This window comes from Cinclus cinclus, chromosome 15 (assembly GCF_963662255.1).
Source record: "Cinclus cinclus chromosome 15, bCinCin1.1, whole genome shotgun sequence".
Lineage (NCBI taxonomy): Eukaryota > Metazoa > Chordata > Aves > Passeriformes > Cinclidae > Cinclus > Cinclus cinclus.
This window is the reverse complement of record NC_085060.1, coordinates 11,279,060-11,303,103: the sequence shown is the minus strand read 5'-3', so window position 1 is coordinate 11,303,103 and position 24,044 is coordinate 11,279,060. Positions and strand designations below refer to the sequence as shown.

The window sequence follows — 24,044 nt, the reverse complement described above, 5'->3', positions numbered from 1 at the left end:
CCTTTTGAACTCATGCCATGTATATCCATAGAAAGACATTCCTTAGCATCACTTCCTAAGATTCGAGGATCAAGTAATAACAGTGGTGAAATACATCTTTCAATTAACTTTTTTGGCTTGTTGTTTATTACCACAGAAGATAAAAACTTCTGATTTGCTACAAGATAAAGTTTCAGGATGTGACAATTGCAATAATTAAGGTTTTGAACGATGCCCAAAACAGCAGTGATTTTACAGCAATATGCAGCTTATATTGTTGATATCTTCTAATTGATTCATTCAGCCATTTACAGGTTCTCCACACACATAAAGAATCCTGCTCCATTTTATTTGGAGTAAAACAGATTCCCAGATTCATGACTCCAGAGAACTACTTAAATAAAAGAAACACAGATACCCCATGTTTCTAAGACATTTGACTGTGTTCTATGACACTGTGGTATCCAAGTCCAATATATGACCTGCAAAACAAACCCTTCAACTCTAAATGTCATTGTTAAATATTTTGTACAGAAGCTACCAAATCTAAAAATTAAATATACATTTTTATTCATGCCCTCCAGCAGTTAAAAGGGTTTCCATCACTATTATTGAATACTTAAGAGTACAAAATATTACACGTTATACAAAATGCATTCCACAACTGAAGCACTTCCACCATTCCTGCTTACTTTCCTATTTCACAATCTTTGCTTTTTCTACACCTTCTCATCTTGTCATTGACCTATAGAAAAGGAATCTGTTCAAGAGTAACTTGGCCAGGTTCTAGTGATTTCAAATTTTATTCTCTTATTCCTTTCACTTATCAACTAAGAGAACATTTAAATCAGTTTTTGAAGAGAGTGCATTAACTATCCACTTTTTTGCTAAATAATGAATGAAATTGCAAACAATACCCATAGTAGTTTGATAATACAATAAAATAGATGGGTTACTACTGGAAAAAGAGCAGTCCCACTGGCCCCTTCTTGCATTTACTTCTGGCCATACTTCATAGTCAAGGGCACTTGTCATACTCTTTGTTGAGCAACAATCTATTAATTTCTTTTCAAATGAATTAGCTTTCCAACAGTTTAATAAGCTGAACTGGCTCAACAAAAGAGTCCTGTGGCTGGTGCAAAACAGCTCTTTTGAAAATGAGTGATGCTATGGCAGACATAATCAACTGTCCAATTCGACCAAAAGCAAACAGAGATGTCTGTACTGTTCTGGTAGCTACAACTAACTACTTTAGAAGTTGCCATACACTGCTCCAAACCCAGCCTACTCTCTCTGGCTATGGCACTATGAAGAATATTTAGTACAACACCCAAGTGCCTGTACCAAGTGTTACCTAGCCAGCTATGAAACAGAAAAGCCTTGCCCCACATGCTGTTTTTCCAACAGTAATGAAAATTCTTAACTCATTCTGGTTTGTGCTGACTGAATAAATTCAGTGTTCTGATAAGGCAACAGTCGATTGCCTTTGCCTAAAGCCTACAAAGCAGCAGAGATGCAACAGAAATAGAAAATTGTTGAATTCTTGCAGAAAAATGAACTACTAACTCATTTTACCAAGTACAACCTAGAGCAGTCTTATCTAGGTTCCCTAATCCATTACTATTACAAAGTTACTTCAACACATCAGACCTGATTAGAACCTACCATTCCTCCATGCAAAGCCAGGACTAATTTTATTCCAACACAGACAGCACTCACCACTGAGTAGTTCAATACTCCAAGAGTACTTAATGAGAACTAGTTCTATTTCTAATTATTTTCTTCATTGAACTGCACAGCTTTTACAAATAATGCTATTATGAATGAAAACAAATTTTTAAAAAATTACATTAATTTGGTGAATTTGTCCTTGAATTCTCTGTTAAAAGTTTAAGACCAATAAGCCAAATCCGCCACTTCATTTCCCTTAGAATTCTGTGAGCATCTCCAAGATGGAACACAATAAAATGGAAGAGTGTCCAGGCTAGTCATGGGGCAGAAAATGAGCTGGTTTAGCACAATACCACACCTATACTAAGCACCCTGACCTCAATACTTCTTCCTATTAATCCAGGCTGTTTCCAGCATGCAATTCACTGTATAAACCTCTTTAATATTTAACTTCCAAAGCAAAAGCTGGAATGACAAAATCTTAACTGTTAAGCCAGAACTGAGGCCACACTTTAAAAGGATGCTTAATATGAAAACATATCCAATCCAAATTGTAGACATGCACTTTTCACTTCATGCAAACTACAGCTGTAAATTACATGAAGAAAACTATTTTATTATCTCTTCAAGATATAAAGAAGCTGTAAAAAATCTGGCTAGTAGAATGCAATACGAATCATCTGCAAAAACTGCAACTCAAAAGGGACATTTTTATTAATTACAAATCTGTTTGAAATCCATATGCTGATTTTTTAGACGTTGCTGCAGCAAAACACTTCCATACAACACCGCAGTCATTTAGAGCTGAACAACAGTATCAACAAAAAACAGTGTAACAGTAATTTTCAAAGTAAAATATGGGACCCTAATAAAAACTTTAGGGTTGGTGCTGTGACAACCTTACAGTAATTAAAACACTAATAGCTTAATGAATTTGTCATAGCAATTCTATTTAATAAATATCAGTTAACTGAAAACTGGCATTTATAATGGCAAAATGCAAGTAGGGTAAACCTTAGTAACTTTCACAGGAATTTTCAACCTAACTATAAATTTTAAGATGAATGACAGTTCTTAAGCAGTAAGCTCAGAATGAACATTATTCTCACAGCATTACTTGTTATGAATATGCTATGGCTCCCCAGACTGGAAAGAAATCAACTTTAACATTGGAGAAACAAAAACCAACACAGAAAAGCTTGAAATACCACACACAAAATGAACACAATGCGATTCCTTCCCACAGTCAGCATCCTAAAATGCCTCTAGAGACCTCCTGAAGAGTAGTGCTACACTCCATTGGTAACTTTTTCTACACCACATGAAACCAGAAGGGTACAGTGACAAAAACCGGTCTGTTAATGAGATGATAAAGATTACTCTTACTATTCTAGTTACAGCATTTTGTTCTTTTGACATCAAAAAAATAGGGGTCATAACTGCCTGTTATTGATTTATACTGACAGAAATTAGGCTCAAATGTTAAATAAAGATTAGTTAATACTTGCAGAAGAGTTTGAACATACAAAATGCTATGTAAGTAGCCAGTATTAAGTCTTCCCACACACTCATTCTGGCATGCTTCCAAGCAGTGAAATCCCACAGAAACATTTCAACAGTGGTAAGGAGAAACAGCTCAGGCAATTGCAGCTATATTCACTACTACAGTCCTTCTAAGGAGCACCTGCAAACTGGGGAGACGCAATGCCCACAGCCTGCTCCAAATTCCAACACCAAAAAAGAAACTCCTGTTCCAACACAGCTTATATAAACGCATGCTGAACAACCCACATCTCTATAATCCTCTGTACAACCTAAAACGATCTGCAGAACTCCAAACATCTTGTAAATACGACTTTCCTGTTGCCTAGTATTCCTGACCAGACTACAACTTCACAAAGCAAAGTCAGCTGACAGAGTCGGTGTCAGTTCAATTTTCATATAGAATCTTATTTTCACTGCATCACAGCTCTGCTTAGAGCAGACTAGTTTTCCTGGATTTAAAATCTAAAATGGCGAGGAATTAGGCAATGAATCACAATGCAATAGCTTGATCATTCAAGAGCAAAGCTCTTCCCAAATACGTAAAAAAACCAACATCTTCTTAGCTAGGATCCCATATTGCAAAAAAACACTCTGCAAGGTTTCTTCCAAGAGTGGAAGAAAACAAAATGGTCTCATAAATTGAGCCAAAAGCGAGGTAAAGAGGAGAGGCACATGACATGTTCAGGCATCTCTCAATATCTCTGAAGGACAACATAAATATTTTATGAGATTAAAAAAGGGTATGCCTGATTCAATTATTAGGTACTCTCAGAGATAAGACCTGCAGCCTCAGCATGCCCCAGAATCTTCTGAAGCTAGGAAGGACAGGGCTTAGGATCATTGCACAGCACAAGTCCATATTCTGTAAACAGGCCAAAGCCAGACTTCATGTATGGAACTGGCACTGCAGCTTCCAGGAACCACAGAAAACTCAAGAGTGCAAAGGCTCATAATAAAATCTAACCACAGCTGGCTGGTAAGCATCCAGCTGAAAGAGGAGGTCTAGCAGGGTCTTTAAAACAGCATCTGATTAACCATGCCAAAGCTGCAAGAAAAATATCTTATAACCGTTCGTAAACTCTTCTCTTACCCCTTCCATTTTATTCCCAGTAACACCTGCACAACTTCTAGCCAGCACATAGACTAAAACCAGAAAAAAATGCACACCATCTTCCTGCCTGCATAAATTAATGAAAATCAACTGCAGTCCTGAATTTCCTTCTGGAGCTTTAATTGATCTGTGACAGACTTTGAAGCATTTCATTGGGGGGAAGATAAAATGGAGATCACCACAGAGATTAGAGGACTACTTTTGGAATTGGCACGTCAGCCTGATGGTTTTTATGAGTAAGACCAAATAGAAAAGTAGTAGATGACAGTGGGAATAGTCTTCTTTTCCTGGCTCTACAGTTACAGAAGACTGCTACTACTGTTAGACCAGGTAACTGATAAAACACTTCAACTACTGAAATACTGAATATTTCTGTATTCATACCAGCCAAAAGCTCCAATATCATCTTCCATACAGAAGGAACAAACATGTGACTCCACAGGAATTTAACCCACAGAAAAATATTCTCCTTCAGAGTTTAACTCCTTAAACCAGTTCACCTGTAAGGTTCAAGTGGCCATAAAACACAGACACAGTGCTAGCAACAGAGCACGTGGTCAGGACACAGAGACAGAAGCACCCTAGTAGCAGCACTTACTCATGGAACTGCCCTGTGAATGGGAAGGCTCATCTTTGGTAGCTTGAAGTGAACAGGTATGGAAGGAAGAACACTATGAATGAGAGAAGAAATTCTGCATAAGAAGTTATGTAGAAAGATTACTCAGTTACACAACTGTTCAATTCTGTTCTTTCATATCAGTGAAGTAACTATTCTTTCCACCAACTACCCTCACAGAAAAAAATATTTTACCAATGGATCACCAGTTTGATTTCTCCCCTCCAAAGCCTGTTCAAAAAGCCTTTAATGTTTGATGGTTACGAATTGAAAAATTAAACATCCAAGACAAACATTTGTACCTTTCCACATGTGGCAATGGGTTCCAAAATTAAGTTTTTACATTAAAGCAGTTACTTACACTGTACGTATTTAATAACTCAATGCCAACATATTCCACAACAGAAAAAAGAAAGAGAAGATGATAGAACTGGACACACAACACACTGGGATTCATCACCATATTCTTACACATTCCTGCCTTTCCTAACTTTCTTGCTGTATTTTCCTTCATCATAGTAATCCCATTTCATCTCTGAGGATGCTTAATTCCTTATACACTAACAAAGAGTGCTTATTGTAAAGGAACTGAAAAACTTCAGTAAGTTTCTCAAATTCCCAGGCCACCAGGAACACTGAGTCAACCTTGCATCCAAAAGAGCTATTAGAATTTTTCCGTGCTTCCCTTCACTGGAGATAGGGGAAGACTAAACCCATTTGCAGGATTTTGCGAGAATGCATAAATCCTTTTTTGTAAACACAACTTCTCTAACCAGTTTTGAATGCAACGTATGCTTTGCACAGTTTAGAGCCCCTTGGCACAAAAAGGAAAAACCTTGAGAATTCAGTTTAACAGATTGTTACTACATTTGGAGGTGAATAGGAAGAATCCAAACAAGTGACCTACTGTATACAAAGAGGATGACTTTTTGCATTTTCTTCTATCCAATGTTATTGAACTGAAAGTGTCTAAAAATGTTTTTGACATTTTAATATCATACTGATGTAAACAATCTGTGTCTTGGCACCTTTGAAAATTTCTGTTTAGCACCAAGTGCTGCCCTGAGGTACAATCATATTCAAAGTTAACTTTCATAAAACCACTGTATTGCTGAATAGAAATTGAGCAGTATAACAGAGACAATGCAATGTAGCAAGAGAAACAAAATTCCTAAAGGCGGATTTTTTTGATTATATTTCAACTGTCAAGTCACAACTTGCCTGTGTACAAAATCTGGTTTGTTTCATAGCAGAGTGGTAATACAGCATACATGTCACTACATCAGCAATACTTTTTAATAGATAAACATTTTTAAATTAATCAAATAGTAATATCTATCAGTTCTGAAAACACAAGTTATCAGAACTAGTTGAATGGAAGTACACTTAATAAAACAAGAACAGCTTAAACACAGAATATTGAAAATAAGTGTAATTGAGTGGAGACTAAAGCCCAAACATTTTCCATTGTTACTGAAGCATTTGCCTTGTTAAACCATTTCTACGTTGGGTAAATCAACATGCAAAAGCCAGTTTCACCTTTTCTTTACCCAACTGTTTTATCAGGCAAGTAACAACAGACCTACACCACAGATCCAAGAGAGATACTCATGCAGCTTTCCCTTCTGGTTACTATAGTTTCAAATGAACTGTAGATTTCTAGAAATAATACTTATGAGAAGGAATAAAAATATCACTGCTTAAATATGAAAACTGAAAGAAGAATAATTTTGATTAGTGTATGAATGACACTTAAGTGAACAGGTAAATGCTTAGGAAAGGAAGTTTTATTTGCAAGACTTGGTAAGACACAGTAAGTGAAGCTTGAGCACAGACACAAGAATGATAAATACAGCACACGGAAAAAGAGGGAAGAGAAAAGTAGGTCCTAAAAAGTCATTCAGTAGCCATTTTCCTGTCTCTTTCTCTGAAATTCCCAGCAAAAAAATAGCAGTCAGGACATTATAGTCCCAAGCCTCCAGCATCTAGGGATACTTTCTAAACATATACTGGGGGATGAAAAACATGAATCTTCACAGGAATTTAAGATAACTTTAAAATCTGAAATAAAGGGCCTTCCAATAGGAACAGACTAATAGATTGTCAGAGAAATTGTGGAAACTTCATCCCCTGAGATTCAAAACTTGACAAGTGACCTTACAGGGCAAGATTAAGGAAAAGGCTGGATTAGACTGCCAAGGGTCCTTTTCCACCAAAGCAATTCTGTGACCAAGAACACAAATAATTTTTTCATTGTGGCATTACTTCCAGGAAGCAACTGTGCATTCATTATGCAAAGCTTTATTTCATGTGGTGTTAAAAAAAAAAGTATTTTGGATACAGTCATCCAAACTGGTACAGAAGAAACAATAAAAATAGTACATAGCCATACACCAAACTGGAACTTTTCTGCAAGAATACTGTTCCCATCCCAAAATAGTTTAAAACAGCCAGATTTTACAAATTCTTACATTATTAATCCCTAATTATTAATATTATAGTCTTTCCTTTTCAAATATATTGAAATTGTATTCTTTACCCTAAATCAAAATACAATATATAAATTCTCTTTACTATTTCCCTGCCACATATGATACATAGACTGCAGCCACTGGTCATTCCTATTTTGAAAAAAAAAAAAAAAAAAAAAAGCCTCAATCAAGTCTTCCCAGTTTCCTCCCTTGGTTAGAACATCATAATAATCAGTCCTCTGTTTCTAAGAAAATCAGAAGTGAAATGGCCAGTGGTCAGAATGCACCACCATCTTACACAAATTGTATCAGTTCACCACTATATCCATAATTATAAAAAATGTCTTATTCCAGGACTCCTGTCAGACAGCCACCTTCAAATTGAAAACCAGACACCACATAAATTATGAGGCTGTGTTCTTGACATTTACTACTTATATTGGGGATTTTTGTAACTTCAGTAATCTATATATTCAATTACCCACAGCATATTAATAAAAGTAACACATGAAAAAATACAGACCTTCAATATTCACACCCCCTACTCCATACAAACTCTACTTATAATGAACTCTGCTTGCTGGAAAATTACATCCTGACAAAAAAAAAAAAAAATTATATCACTTGCTTATTATCTGCTTACTAAGACCTGATTTGGTCCAAATTTTCAGTTGATCTTTCTTAAGGAATGAACTGAGAGTTTCACATAAAGAAATAACAGGTAATAGCATGAAAGACTGAAAAAGCCTTAGCCTGAACAGCTTATTTTTATTTGTAAACAAAGTAGAAGACAATTTTCTTTTGCCCAGATATGATGCTGCAAGGAAGGTCTTAAAACTTAGGCTGAAATCCTATGTTCAGTAAAAATCTGCAATTCAGCGATAACCAAGAAGTGCAACATTATCCCCCCATCAAAAATGCCCATCTCTTTCCAGTCAGTTCACATGGACTAAGCAACAGGAAAATAACTGCATTAAGGCCTCTTTGCTACACCACCACACAAAGTACAACATCCATCCATCCATCCTCCCAGGAGGCACCAAGGAAGTGCTCATCACATGATGGCTGCGCTCGCTGGGACCGAGGTACCCCTGGAGAAGGGAGAAACCTGAGGGGAGCCTGCAGGTAACATCAGGGGTCCTCCACAGCACCCACAGCTCGCTCACTCACTGGCCACGAGCTAAGCAGCATTTCACCAAACCTTTGCAGCAGCTCCAAAGCCAAATTTGGAATGCAACCCCGACTAAATAAAACATGCATACCTAAGGTTTGTTGCTACTTTTTAAAATAGTCAGCAGTTTCAGAAACGTTTTGTCTTTCCCAAAATATCAGTATATTCAAATTCATTGTTTCATTAATAGGAAGCCCTGAAATTTCAGCTATAATTATTATGAATCTAAACCACTGCAGAGATATCCATTATATGGCAACAGGCACCATTTGAGAACGTTTTTCAAAACACATGCAGAAATCATCAGCTTGTTCTATCTACCATTGAACAATGGGAACAGATGCAAAAAATGCTTTCTTCTCTAGAGCTACACAGAAGCAGTAACAAAAAGCTACTGCAGAAAATAAAATTATTTCCAGTGTCACACATATTCCCTTGCTCTAATATAATAACTAACATTTACTGAAAGAAAAGTAAAGTGCATAAAAGGTTGTGTAAGGGCAGGAGTAGTAAGCCATTAAATTCAGAGCCACAAGAAAATAAACTACTCACCTACCAAACAGAAAAAAATTTTCACGAAAAAATCCCCAAAATCAACCAACACATGTCCTCAGATACTTTTCTGGGTAGGTATTGTGATCAGCCTCTCAATCACAAACTACCCTGCCATATATGCCAATCTTCTTACATCTACTCCCTCTTCTGATCAAATTCTTTTACAAAAATAAGCCTTCCAAAGGCAAAAAACATAGCTAGCTACACAATAAAAAAAAAAGCACAGAATAGACAACAATGAAGTATATGCCCGGACAAAGCAGATATCAGACAACTACCTTATTTTCCCTCTGAAGCCACAATAAGACAAGAGGTAGCCACACACAGATACAGTCCAACATACCCTTCATTTCTGACTCAAACTGGCATAAAGAAGTTTAAATGCAGACTAGTCCTGAGCTCCTCCATACAAATCTGTAGCCAGTAAAGCCTAAGAAAAGCCAGCTGCCACATGAAAGCTACAGGGGTACCCTGGGGGATCAAATTTTCTCACATTCCTGTCGCCAAAATTGGGTGCCAGATCTCAGAAAATGTTTGTGAAAGAAATGTTTTCCTTTCCTTCTTCTCTACCCAAGATCTTATAGCTCTAGGACAATTAAACAGTGGAAAACTCAGAAACACAGAGATACTAAAAACTGATTGAATATTCTGTGAAAGAATGAAATGGCAAAACCCACCAAATCCGGGATTCTGGTCTAGTCTCAGTGATCTCAGCCATCAAACTGACAGGATCAAGAAAAAAAGAACACAGTTTGTGTGTCGATACCCGAACACTGAAACATCTTTCTCAAGTCAAGCTTCCCAACTTCAACAAACCAGGACCAGTCTTACCATTGTGATTATCTAAATGAGGGTTATGTTCAGAGATTTCCCTTACTTTGTATTTATTCTCACAAAAAAAATAATTTCCAACTTCACCAAATTTTTATGAACTTCAGGATGAGAATACGTAAGGAAAACAAATCCTAGTTAAAGCAACATAGGATGAAAACTACAATTTTAACCTTGTACTCACAAAACGAATTTTTGCTATAGCATTCCTAGGTAAATACCTGACCTCGTCAAAAGTCACAAAAGATCCCAACGCTTACTCCTAAACCACAAAGACACGGAACTTTTAGAAAGCAGGATTTTTTTTTTTTTTATAATACAAAAAGCCAACTGGAGTCACTATACTAATCTTCAAACACGAAAGCTCACTGAATGGAAGAGCTTAACCGGTTTACTGTCCAAAGCGGTCTTTCCGAGCGAGCAAACGCCCCAGAGCTGCAGACCGCAGCCGTGACCCCGCCGAGGCACTGCCCGCGCAGCCGCGGCCCCGCCGCCGGGGCGCCCCCTGCAGCCCGGGGGCGGCCGCTGCAGGCGCCGCGCACGCCGAGCCCGGCCCGCCGGGAGGGGCTGCAGGAACCGGGGCTGCAGGAACCGGGGCTCCAGGAACCGGGGCTGCAGGAACCGGGGCTGCAGGAACCGGGGCTCCAGGAACCGGGGCTCCAGCTGCCCACCGCCCCGTCCCAGCCACCGCCGCGTGGACTCGACAGCACGGGGGGACCAGAAGGCAGGAGGAGGCCCAGAGCAGCCCACAACGCAGGACAGCCGGTGCCAAGGACCCAGGAACTACGGGACCTTGAAGAACTCCCGTTTTTACTTCGCCTTTCACTTTAAAAGGGGAGTTCATCTGAAACGCTGGATGGTATTGGATCTGAACCACGGCTATAGGCTGTCACCAAAAAGAGCTCTTTCCATTCCTCCATATATTTGCTGCGTGCAGTTTGTTTGTTTTTTTTTTTCCACAACCTAAAACTCCAATTCCCTGCTTACCCCTGTTTCCCAAGGACTAGATTATCACGTTCTTCTTCCTTGTCAGTGATCCTCATCTAAGATTAAGGTTTCAGAATATTAATGTTTTAAGTGAGACTGAGAAAGAGAGCAAATTTTTTTTTTAAGAGTATTAAACTGGTATGTTGATGGCTGCTATCAATCACTTCTTTCCAAGACAAAACAAGTACTGAACCAGATGAAGCTCTTGGAAATTCACACATCTCGCTGACAGAGGCCAAATCCACAACATATTCCTCTTTCCAGTACGTTTTCTTAACTACACACATTAAAAATAAAAAGAAAATAAAAAGATAGAGAAAAAAACAAGGGAAAAACAAAGAAACAAACAAAAAAACCCCACAAAACAAAACAACACCCACCGCCAAAATCCAACAGTACCATTTCACACTTACAATATTCTCCAAAGTTTTCAAATTAGAGAAGACACGTCCACTGTAGGCAGAGATCACACTGAGTTGAAAACCTTGTCTCATCTGACAAAACACAGAATTTCAGTGCCACAACCAACAAGCACAAGTAACAAGCAGAAATATTTGCTTATTTTCTGGGATTCATTTGGTGAAAATTAGCAACTGAAGTATTTCAGGTTTTTGTAAAACATACAACCTGTTTTTACTGGCACACAAGTTTCAGAAAAGCTCATCTTTCCTAAAATATTTGCCTGCAGCAAAACAACTGAGACAGTAAGACCACAAATGAAAATGACAAACAAGGATTCTGGTATCATTCTAAATTTGAACCATAAGTGACAAAGAGCAATCTAATTTTAAAAAGTTCATAAAGCTTTGATGTGCCAACATCATTTCATGACTTAAATATGTCTAACACAGTTGCTCCCACCACCAAGAGCAGGAACTTTCAAGTGGTTTGTTGCCTGCAGCTATTTTCTACAGGAGACTGCAGTAGCATGTAATATTCAAGAGAAGCTGTCTACATTACTTTTTTTTATATAATTCAGTTGCTATTGGTAAGTTATACTGAGACAAAATAAACCTAGAGAGTATTTAACTTACAATTCTATTTACACTCCTTCAAAGTGGAAATTACTTCACTCCAAACATTGAAAGACTTGAACACAAAGTTCAAACGTGATATCTATAGAATTTGAGTCAGATTACCAACCAGATAACTGAATACTCCAATATATAAAATGAACGCTATTCAAGTAATACAATGCATTTTAAACTAAGCATTTTAATAATCTATGTGCTTGCAATTTTTTGTCATTTTGCAGAACCCAGTTTTTAAAAAATATATTCAAATATTACAGAATCCTTGATTTGAACCAACTCAAATTAATTTCAGTTTTCAGTTGCAAAACATCAAGACTTTATATCTAAAAGACAAGAGCTGTACATAAATTTTAACTTCTTAAATACAAGTTTAACAAATCCTCACATTGCTTATCGACTTTATTCAGCATTATCTTCCTGAAACTGTAAGTGCATGAAAAAGGTCCAAAAGAATAACTTTGGCCCAAGTACATAACTTCGAAGTTATCTGAAGGCTAGGAAGCACCACAGAAAAATTAAAATCTCTCCTATGCCCCAGTTCCATGCCTGTGGGTTTTTTGTTGGGTTTTTTGGTTGCTTGCTTATTTGAATTTAAGCTTATACAACAGTCAACCTTAAGTTTACCACAGCTAACTTAATACAAAGAAACAAACAACAGAAACTCAGGGGTTAGTGTCACAGGTTGCACAAAGCTCACCTGTACACAACACCATAAAATGTCACTGGTTTTGTAAAGAAGGTCACCAACACGACCCCTGTGAGATACAGGGCAAGATCTATTTGTTAGGGATGGGATTCAATTAATATTCTTCTCTTTTGTATAACTTCTAAGCTTTTTTAGTCTTTGATTAATCAGAACAGTGTGGGGACTCCAGCCTGTTCACCTCCAGGACTTTCAACAGCAAAAATGTTCATGTTTATGCTAAAAGTAAGACAGCTCTCACACCATGTTTCAATTAGTAATTCAACTGTTATCATGCTATAAAAGAAAAACTACGTTACCCAATAAAGAGCCCTACACCAGATCTGTGGTACTGAGTTGGTGACTGATCACCAGGAAGACAGACCCACAAAATTATGAGTTGAGGATAATGAACAAGTGATACCAAGATGGCAGAGATTAATGATGGTCAATTGCACAATCACTCGTGGAATTTATTTCTCTGCACACAATCAGCCAGTCTGCAAATGGGTAAGTCTTGGGAGAATTCAATACCAGATAAATACTCCGGGAATAATAATTAATAGATTACTTCTTTAAGTAAAAGAGACTACGAAAAATGGAAAAGTTGTTTTGAATGGCCAAGCACTAGAAATGAGGAAGAAGTAATCAATAACAAATCAAGACGGAACTGAAAGAGTTAACAAGGAGACTTATGCTTGGAGAACAACACCTCGCAGTAGGAAACTCTTAGGAACTCTCATTCTCGGTCATTTAGAACAGGATTCAACAAAACTCCCAGAAAAGCATAAAAGCGGTCGCGCAACGGCTTCCAGAGAAGCGATCCAAAAGACGCTTTCCTCCGGTTCCCCTCCAGCAGCCCCTCGAGCAGTGCAAGCGGGATGCCGAGCGGAGCCCGAGCAGCGCCGGCCGCGCTCCGCCGAGCCGAGCCGAGCCGAGCCGAGCCGAGCCGAGCCGAGGGGCCCGGAGGAAGCGGCCGCCTCCCGCGCGGCGGTGGCCAATGGGCGGCGGGCGCGGCCCGAGGCGCGGCGAGCAGGCCCGGCGGGGCCGCCGTGACGCACTTGGGCAACCGCCCGCGCCGGCACGGCCCCCCCGCAGCCCGCGCCGGGCGGCGGCCCCGGGGCGCGCAGCGAAAACGCGGGGTCGCACCGGCGGCTCGGGAGACCGCACACGCCAGGGTGTGGCTCGGGGGAAGGGAGAGCTTTCGAGCGCCGGCAGGGCAGGCGGGGGGGCAGCAGCGCTACCCGGGCTGCCAAAAAAGTAATTTAAGAAAAAAACGGGACAAAACAAACGAACAAAACCCGAAAAACAACGCCAAACCAAACAACCAACCACCCGCTCCCCCTCAGTAACTAGAACACCGGACTCGGAGGCGATCGAAACTTTGTGTCACCTCCCAACGCCGCATCCCGTGGGAACACAAGAAAGGAGAACCGAGCCCGGGCAGTACAATAAATAAATAAAAGCAGCGAAAGAGGGGCCCGATCGCTTACGCGCCTGCTCTCGGGGCCAGGAGAGGGAAAAGAAAATTAGGTCGGTGGGTCCCGGATTTCCACGGGGTAGACGGATTATACAACGCTAGCAGAATAGAGGAAGGCATGGAGGCAGCGCGGCCAGGAGCACAGCGGTGAGAGCCCCCAAGGCCAGCACGCCCAGCACCAGGGATGCGCTCGGCAGGGAGAGGAATTCTCGGAAAACAGGGCCTCCCAGCCCAGCGATCTGAGGCCGCTCACTCCTCTGTCTTTCCGTCCCGAACTGCAGCAACAACTACACAGACACATTTTATATATATATATATATATATATATATATATATATATATATATATATATATATATATATATATATATATATATATATATATATATATATATATATATATATATATATGTTTGGGGCTTTTTTTATACCCACGTAGAGAAAATAAGCGCCCAGAAAAGAGAAACACCAGGAAGCTCTCGTTTCCTACCTGGGCAGGGTTCAGCTCAGTTCAGTGCGTGCCGAGGAGGAGGGGGCAGAGGAGCACTATCTAAAACAAAAGTGGCGCCAAAACCCCCCAGTAAGAAGCATTCTCCTTCTTCCTCCTCCTCCTCCTCCTGCCCCCTCCCCCACCGGGGCCGGCGAGAGCCCAGCGGGGTTCCTGCAACACGCGGCTCCCGGCATCGGGCGTCCCCGGCACAAGTTGGCAAGCACCCTTTCTTTACAAAAAAAAAAAAAAAAATAAAGGAAGCCGAACGGAAACTGCCACAACTCTTCCTCTTAGCGGACAGCCGCCGAGGAGCTCGGCCAAAGTCACTCGGAGGGGAAAACTCGACCCACAAAGGCCTTCCCCTAGCTGGGCGCCGGGGCGGGGGGTGCAGCGAAGGGAGGCGGGGGGGAAGGTGCAGGTCAGTCCCTACGTCCTCACTTGAGCCGAGAGAGCCCCGCTCCCGCCAGCCCTTCCTATTGCAGTCCCGGGAAGGGCGACCAGAGTTGCCCCAGCTCTGGAAACAGAGTCTGAGGAGACAAACCCCGATTCCTCGGGGAACCCGCCTCGGGGAGCGGGCTGGAAGGAAGAGCTCGGCCGCTGGGCAGCGGGGAGCAGGGGGAAGGGAGCCGTGGCGAGCGCTGTCAGGGGTGCGAGTCCACTGCCCGCGGCCTCCCCCGACATTCGACCCCGGGACAGCGGCAGCCACCCCACCATTTTCTCTGCGCGGCCCAGCGCTCCCCCCGAGCGCGGCTCGGGCCCAGACCCCATTCCCCTCGCTTGCCCACCCGAGCGGCCCGGCCCGGCTCTCCCGCACACACACCCCACGCACACAATGCCCGAGTCCTCCATCTTGCCGGCAGCCCCTGCTCGGCTCGGCAGAAGGGGGGAGGAGGAGGAGGAGGAGGAGAAGGCGGTTCTCCATTTTAGCTCGCCGAGCGCCGGGCCCGGCCTGCCCGCGGCCGGCTCTGGGGAGGAGGAAGGGGGCCGGGGCGAGCAGGGGGGCCGCTTTCGGCGCCCTCTCTCTCTCAACTCGCACTCTGCTCGCCTCCCCCCTCCCCGCCACGGCGCGCCGGGAACGGGGGGTGGGGAAGCGGGGGGCTGGAGTGTTTTCGCGGCTCGGCCCCGCCATCCTCCATCTTGGTTGCGCGCAGTCCCCGCGGCCAGCCGGCCTGGCGCCCCGCGCGGGCCCGGGGCCGCGGGCCCCGGCCCGGCCTCTCATCGCCGCCGCGCACCACGATCCCGCGTCCCCCCGCCAAACTTCCAGAAGCTTCGCCGCCATTTTCTAACTTACCTTGCCCAGTGTCGGCGTAGGCAGCGAAGAGGCCCCGGCGCACAGCTCCGCTCCCGTAGCCCCGGCGCGGCTCGCCGGCTGCGTGCCCGTCCCGGCCGGTGCCGGGCTGTGGGCGCGGAGGGGGCGCGGGGCGCGGGCGGGTCGGGGTTATTTAATTTGGCGGCGGCGCTGGGGATTGTTTGGGGTGTTCGCTGCTCGGCGGCTCGCGGGCGAATGGAGGGCGCAGGCGCCACCTGGCGGCCGCCCGGCGAGGCCCGCTCTCCTGGGCGTGGGGCGACACCTGCCGGCCGCCCGCGGCAGCGCCGCGCCGAGCGGGGTAAACAAGGTGCGGCGCATGCGCGGATCGGGAGCGGGGCCGCGGCGCGGCCTAAAAAGGAGCGGCCGGTCGGACCCGGGGCCGGGCCGCGGGATGAGCCCGGCCGCGCGCAGCCCCGGGGCCCTTTGCCGTTGTAACCCCGCAGTGATGGGGCGCAATTGTCCGGCTGGAGCGAAGCTGGGACTTGTCGAAGCGCTCCGCGGAGCCGGTGCCGTAGAGCCGCCCTCGCTCCATGCGTTCTGCCGGCAGGACGCGAAGTCGTGCGCGGGGGAGCCCGTGGCCCGGGAGATAAACGCGCGGTGTGCGGTTGTACGGGTGCGGGGTGCCTCATCCTGGGGACTGCGGGGCGAGCGCGGAAGCGATCTCTGCCGGCACCGATGGCGGCTCGCGTGGTCGGGAGCGTTCTCCAGAAACGCTCTCCGCATCTGCTCGTCGCCCACTGTGTTAAATAAGGATTTGTGGGATTCCTTTTTTTTTTCTCCCTGCATGAGAGTTATATGATCCTAAAGCGATCCATACAAGCAGTACAGAATGTGTAAAGTAACCGGATATACAATTTGTGGCAACTGGTGTTTTTTTTTCGCTTTGTTGTGTAACGCTAAGGACATTGCTCATGCTGAATAGTTCTACGTAGGATTATATTTAGATCAGTCAACACCATAGTTTTGTCCTGGTAGTTAGTCTCTAATAACCCTATTATGTTTATGTACCTACAATTTTGGGGGCAGCGTTAGCATAGCTAAGCAGTTGTTAAACCGAGTTGCTCTGCCCACCTGCCTGTCCTTGAGGATACTTAAGAGTATCCACCAGTTCAAGTAGTTTCAAAATTAAGATGACAAAATAACACTTAAAATGGAAGCCGTGATCAAATTAGGAGTGCTTAAAATAAAAATGAAAAAAGTAAAGCCAGTGCAATAGAAGGTGATGACACCTAGGAGTTCTAGCTACAGTCTGTCCGTACGTGAGACAAGCTTACAGAAATAAATTATATTCTGTAGCTTGAATTCACATTTCAAAATAGTTTTGCACCTTCTGTCAAGTTCGGGGGAAACAAAAGAGAAAATAAGCAGAAAGACTGCCTTGTAGGGGAGCGCTTTAAAATAGCATCCTGAATGCCCAGTCATACAGCTATGTTCACGGTTTCAATTACAGCTACAGGTGCTGATGATAATCTTTAATGTTAACCTGATAGTGTCCAGAAGTTGTAGAATTGTGTATTAAACTCACCAAACTTAATGTAAGCCTTAACAATTATCTATGTTGTTATAAAACAGCACTTAGGAATAGGTGGAAAGGAGCTGGATCCATATGAAGTAAACTTCTGCCAGATAGACAACCTTTCCATAAAAATAAACTATAACATTTTGCCTGCACACAGAATTCCAGTGATGTGTTTTCTGCTTGAGAAACAATAGGGATAACTTGTATTAGAACTCCAGTCCAAAACTTTGCAAGATTATAGCAGTTTTACTGCAGGAGCTGGCAGGAGCACAACACGAGGCAGCTCCAGTCAGCTGTGCATGAAATGTATGTACAGCACACGTATTTTGTTCTGTTCCAAAACCACAGTAGTTCACACTTCAGCTCATGATTGAGACATTTTAGGTAAATGTGCTTACCTAATGTAAAAAAAACCAAAACATGATATAGTTTTTAAGGTGTGGTTTTGAAGGAATGAGTGTGCAAGCGCTGACAATACCATGGCAGAGTTCAGCCCATTTCCAAAGCTTACTCAGGGCTTGGAAGCCCAGATCCATAACACTTCTGGGTGTCCTGACTCCCACGACAGAATTTTCTTTTTTTTTTTCCCTGCTTATGACAAAACATGTAAGTGCTCTAGAGAACAGACTCCAGGTGCAGCAGCAGCGCATTACAAACCTCTGGTCACAGAGCCTGCCTAAGAGGATTTTGCACTCTCCAGTTCAATTTCCTCCCTCGCAGTTGTTTCATTCAGCTGTTCGCTCAGCCCTGTCTTAGCAAAACTGTTGCCTCACCAGAGAAGGGGATGGGGACAATTTTTTCTAAGGGACTGGTTTTGGTTCCCGCCCCCCCAGCCCAGATAATTTCTCTGAGCTGTTGCAGTACAACTGCAGGAGCGCTTCAGTCAGCACAGCTGAAGGTGCCGAGCACAGCAGTGAGGCCAGGAAAGTTTCTGCTCTGCTCCAGTGACCAGAAGGCAGGAATTTCTTAAGTCAACTGAGCCCTGTGAGGATTCCTCACTTTTAAGGGGGCCAAACTGGCTCTCTGAAGAGCCTGATTCCTGCATTTTCCTCAGGGCTTCTGGGCTGAGGCTGCCAGCTGGTACAACAGGGAATATGATGAAAAGTAGTTCCTCTGCAAGCACACCTCTTCTTTCTAAGCTAGAGTGGACTTCTACCATGAGCACAGACTTTGGGAAAAAAAAAAAACAAAACAAAGATCATCCTGAAATTTCTGTATAGTTTTAGCACACTAGCATCCTTTCCAATAAAATGAAAAATGTAAAAGAAAAATAAGTGCTATCTAAGCATTATAAAGAACTAGATATTTTAAATTCTGACCTGTATAGAAATGATTTATATCTGATAGAAAAGAAATTCCATAAAACTAGGAGAAAGTATTTCACAGGACTATGTAATCTTTCTCAAAAAAGCTATTCTTTAGGTGCTTCAAATCCCACCATTTCTGATATTGAGCCCAATTTAGAGAGGATTTAACAAAGACTTTACAGGCACTGTTATTACGCTTGATCCAAAGAGAGCTTCATGATCAGTCACACAGGAAACTGAGCGAGGAGAGGGCAGATACCAATTCTGAATTAATGGCCAGAAGTTCACCACTAGAGAAGATCAGAATAAACTCAAGCTGCCAGATGGCTGATTCATTTTCCCAGGCAGGAGATTCATGCTCATGCTGCTTCCTTTTCTTTTCATGCTTCTTCCTTTTCTTTCTCCTGCAGATTAGGAACTCCCTCTGCAGTTCCATTTCCTCATTTGTATTATTTCAAAAAACCCCAACAAAATAAATAAAACAAAAACATTCAACAACAATAATAATAACAACAGACTCTACCAACACACCACCCACAATCCTTTATTTATTTATTTATTTTATTTATTTATTTAAAGACTTTACTTTTGAGAATTGGAAAAAGAAACAAGAATTTGTATACTGGATTTCTTCCAAGGTGAGGTGGTAGCTTTGATGGCCTGTATTGAATAAACCATACTTTTGTCTGTTGAGATGGGTACAGAGGGAAAAAGCAGTCTTCCCAGTCAAATTTTTTTCCCCAGATTTTTGAATCTGGCTTAGTCACTCCAGGGAAATCTGCTCTAAATCCTTTTGAAGATGAGCTATTACATAAGAAACAAAAATAAAGACCAAAAAATGGGTTACTTTCTCATAATTTGCAGGAGAGAGATTGCACACCAGTAGCTCCTTAGGTCTTTCCCTGCTCTGTGAATAATTTCTTCCTTTTTCCATTTATGTAAGTGTCCCTTGTGTGCCCCTATTTCTCACCATGTCTTTCCAGAACACCCAACTTATGTCTGAATTTTCTTTGAGTTTCTGTCTGCTCCTTCTGTGAAGTAGCACAGAATCACAGTTTGTCCCATACCACTACAAAGGAAGGCATTTTTAACTCCATTATCAGCTCTAAGAATTAACAGAATCCCAGTAAGTCGCAGATGCTTTCCTGCTAACTGCATTATGAGCAGCAGCTTTACTCAGTCCTCTGTGCCACTTGTTACCCAAAGTCCCATGTTCATTCCCCTGTTTGAGTGAGGTGTTCTTTCTAGGTCTCATTCTTTGAGATAAAAATCCCTTAGCCAGGTTCCAAAGTTCCATCAGCAAACTGTGTAAAGACCACACCGGTTTTTGGTGGGAAATAATGGAAAGCCCTTCTGGCTGCAGTCAGGATGAGTCGCTTTCACTTGAGGCATCACCTCACCCTAGGTACAGGAACAAGTGTTACCAATCAGGCCACCTCTCTTGGCTTCAGGACACAATGTGCTCCAGTTTCTGGATGTAGGGAAGTTTTGGAAGACACAGATATTTGCAAGACATTATTTCTGTCCGGTAGCTAAGTCCAGGCAGAGGAACCATGAATCAAGGTCCATTTTATGAGTCAGGCACTATGACAGCATCAGGAACAAAGTCTGAGGAGGAAGCACAGGAACCAGAGAAACATGTTTCAGACTGGGTAAGCCAGGTAAGTGGCAGGGCCTGCTTAAGGGCAGCAAAGAACAGTGGGCAACAGAAAAAGGGCTGGGGTGAGAAGCTGCCAAGAACTGAAATAAAGTCAAGCAGGCCAAACAGCACAACTGATGCCAAGAAAGGGAAGCAGCTTTAGCTGAGAAACAGCTAAAACCCAGTGAAACTACATCATACTCTGGATGTGTAGGGCACCTAACCCATCAGGAACACAAAGCAGTTCTCAGCTGGTCAGAGCTCGTAGGGCTTCAGCCTCCCTGATACTCTGACATGGAGCCAGAGGTTGTCTAAAGAGGAGAGAAGGGAGGCTGGCTTGTGGCTAGGTGAAATTAGAGTGGAACTGAGACAGAAATGGCACTATTCAGTTCAACCTCTGCCCAGGATCATAGAGCAAAACAATTAAAAACAACAAAGTCAGATACTTTGGTGTTTAAGCTCTGAAGAAAATCCTCTTTAAAATGTATGGGACAGCACTCTTCCCTATGTGCAGGCAAACACAAGATTTGGATGATGTACCTTGGCCTTTTCCCCACAAACTACTGAGGCTGGAACTTAGGGCATTAAAGAGGAAGTCTAGGCAATAGGGGCTTGTTACTTACACATAAGGTCAAGGAACAGATTACTCTTTCAAATAAACTTGTAAAGTTTTCTGGGGTTGACCTACTGCATTCCCAAGGTCCTCTATATATGTCTGGCCCTAACACAAGTTTCCTTTGGTTTAGTTTTTCACCATCAACCAATTTCAAGGTTTCTTTCAGACTGTTTCTCACAAGTCAGTCCCCTACTGCCAGTTGTGTCTGGGGCTCAAACTCAAGGCCTTTTCTGCTGCCTCAATTCTGACACAGCGGGTGGTAGAAGCAAAGCAAGTGTGATTTTGTCATGAGTTGAGATTAAAGGTTTTTGTAAATGGCACAATGCATAACAAGTAGCAAGGAATACAACAGTTTATGACATGGTGAGTTGCACAGATGTTCAAAACCGTTAAGATAAAAATACTTCTTTAGAATGCAACAGTAGCAGTCCTGCAAAGCTTCAGTGCCAGCAGCTGTGAACCAAGTGTTTTCCCCTCCATGACAAAGGGCACACCTGGGACGCTCGCCATAAACACCGAGGACAGCTATTCCCACTCTCACTCCCCCAGGGAGTCCCCACTTCTCCATTTCCTATACCTCTGGTTCCAGCTGTAGGCCTAGCAGAAGTGAAGCTTCCAACCTGGAACATGGGTCTTCCAAATGCCAATTAGGCCTTTAAGAAAGCAACTGTTGACAAAGTTACTGAAGTCCTAAATTGTCATGCAGATGTTAAATTGTTATTTTTGGCACATCTGTTTTGCAAAACACCCATTTGAAGCAAGTTACTTTTCCAGGGGCTTGTACCCTGTGGACAGAGCTCCCATGCTGACTCCAGTAACATCACATGGGTCGGTTATGCAGGACAGAGAGGTAAAGTCGGCCCTGGACTCAGAAGCTTCTCTCTAGAGCAGCACAAGAGTTAAAAGGAAGAGATGCCTTTGGCTTGATAGACACTTTTGAAAAACTTGTATTCAGAAGAATAACTATTTGGCTTAAGTGATGACTCTCATCATACACTGCAAAATTAAGTTACATAAGAGAAACTGTGTCAAGAGTTTTACAGCAAGATCTAACTATATAAAATCAAAAGGACATAACATGAATAAATTTAAATGCTGTCTTGGTAATCTTTGAAGGTTATATTAGTTCACTCTCAAAAATCTGAAGGTGATACATTTATACTAAACTTGGCTTTTCAGCAATAACTGTAATGATTCTTCTAAATGTTTTCACAGTGAGACTCCGCAAATGTGTTTTTCATTTTTTGATAGTAAGCACCATTTTTCAGTCTGAGAGCAAAACTAATTCCAGCATCTCTCCAATACATTTCCAGTAATTATTATTTATCAACCAATTTATCTCAGCCAACACAATAGCTATCCAGGCTATAAAACTGTAAATTAGTAATTATCTAAAGGCAACCAAATAGTTTTTGATCAGCTTCAAATATTACACAATATATATCACAATATAATTAATACCATTTTGTCCTAGATGTTTCCTGGGGTTTCGTTTATCCAAGTAATTCATACATGAATATATAGCATCTTCTTTCCTGTCTTAGCAAAAAGCAACTTTCTTGGTAAGTTACTCACAGAGCCATGTTCCCTGAGTTAACACTTGTACTGTAATGTTGTCACTATTGCTTAATAGGAAGTAATGGTTAAGAAAAAATTAAAGACAAAATATGAGTTTCAGCACAGGTTATCATCACAAGCCATTTGCCTTCTCACAGAAAGTCACAATATAATTACAGCATATTAACTGCTGTACAGCAGCATTGGTTGAGCTCTTGAAGTGACATGACACAGTGGCATTTGGCAAGATGAGAAGGTACTTTCAACAACCTGAATCGGTGCAAAGCCATGGCAGGAGCAGGGGGGGAGGAAAGATTTCCTTGATCAAGTTTTTAAGCTACTCAGTAAAACTTAATGCATATAAACCACAAAAAAAATCTGGTAAGAGGGAGAGTATTCACTCATATTTCAGTTCCATGAGGAATTAAGGTGGATGTGGGTAGACTGGCTTTTCCCATCTGACCCTATAGAGAGGGGGACCAGCACCCTTCATGAGCCACGTTCAAGAACTGAGGCCACCCCAGCTGCTCTGCACAAAACCAACACAGAGAAGCCTCAGCAGCAGTACTGGAAATACCTCTCAGTCCTGTACAATGCAGAGGGTAACAAAGCACATCATGTGACAACCCACTGTTCAAATCCTCACTGCTGCAGAAACACTGCAAAAGCCAGAAAAACCTTCAGCTCCTCCTTTGCTCTATGAAGAGCTGACTGTCACGTATCAGATGCTTGAACTTGCACACTCTGTAAAGCAGAGCACATTCTCTTCCAAGTAGTTCCTGAAGACCACAGCAGCAAAGGTCACTGCCCCTGGTAATGCTCCATCCTAGAGAATACCACTTCAGCTTGGTTTCACATGAACACCATATTCAAGTGCCAGCATTAACCTCCCACCCAGTTATAATTAAATTCCAACCACCCACTGTATTTACATTTATGTTAATTGCAATAAAAACAAATAGAAAAGGTAACTTTAAAATCCATGCTGATTAACAACAACACTTCAAAAACTTTAACAAACTGTTTGTCCGGTAGCTTCAGACTGCACATGCAGCTAGCAAAAAGACCCACTGATAAGCTGTGGTCAAAATTAACTAGACAATGTTAAAATAAACATTTAAATACTCTAATCAAAATAAAACACCAAAAAACAAATTAACAAAAAGCCCCCAAAACCTGCTAAAAACAACAACAAAATCCCAACTACCATCCCCCAAGCTATAATATTTTAAGTTTTCATTCCATTATAAGCTTAAGATCAAGTCTCAAATTTAATAAAACTCCAGACAGCTCCAAGCTGTAGAGACACAAGCTGCTGCAATCAGCTAAGTCTGTGTGTTCCAGATCCCACATTTCAAGGCAGTGAGAAAAAGCTTCACGCATAACAAAAACATCGACTCTGGGCTCTCCTTGTTTTAGCCTTCTGTTTCTAAATATGCTGTGCCCTTCCCATGCTTTCTAAGCAACACACTTCC

The 24,044-nt window shown here is 42.3% G+C and overlaps 1 protein-coding gene across 4 annotated transcripts in view; it reads right to left on the bottom strand.

Annotated features, from left to right (window-relative positions):
• The window catches only part of STAG2 (STAG2 cohesin complex component), a 92,871-nt gene extending 76,805 nt beyond the window's left edge, over window positions 1-16,066 (bottom strand). For all 4 annotated transcript variants that reach the window (XM_062502846.1, XM_062502844.1, XM_062502847.1 and 1 more), the window contains exon 1: window positions 15,914-16,066. The gene's annotated coding sequence lies outside the window, so the exon portion shown is untranslated. The remainder of the gene's footprint in view (window positions 1-15,913) is intronic.
• Between the last annotated feature and the right edge of the window lie 7,978 nt (window positions 16,067-24,044).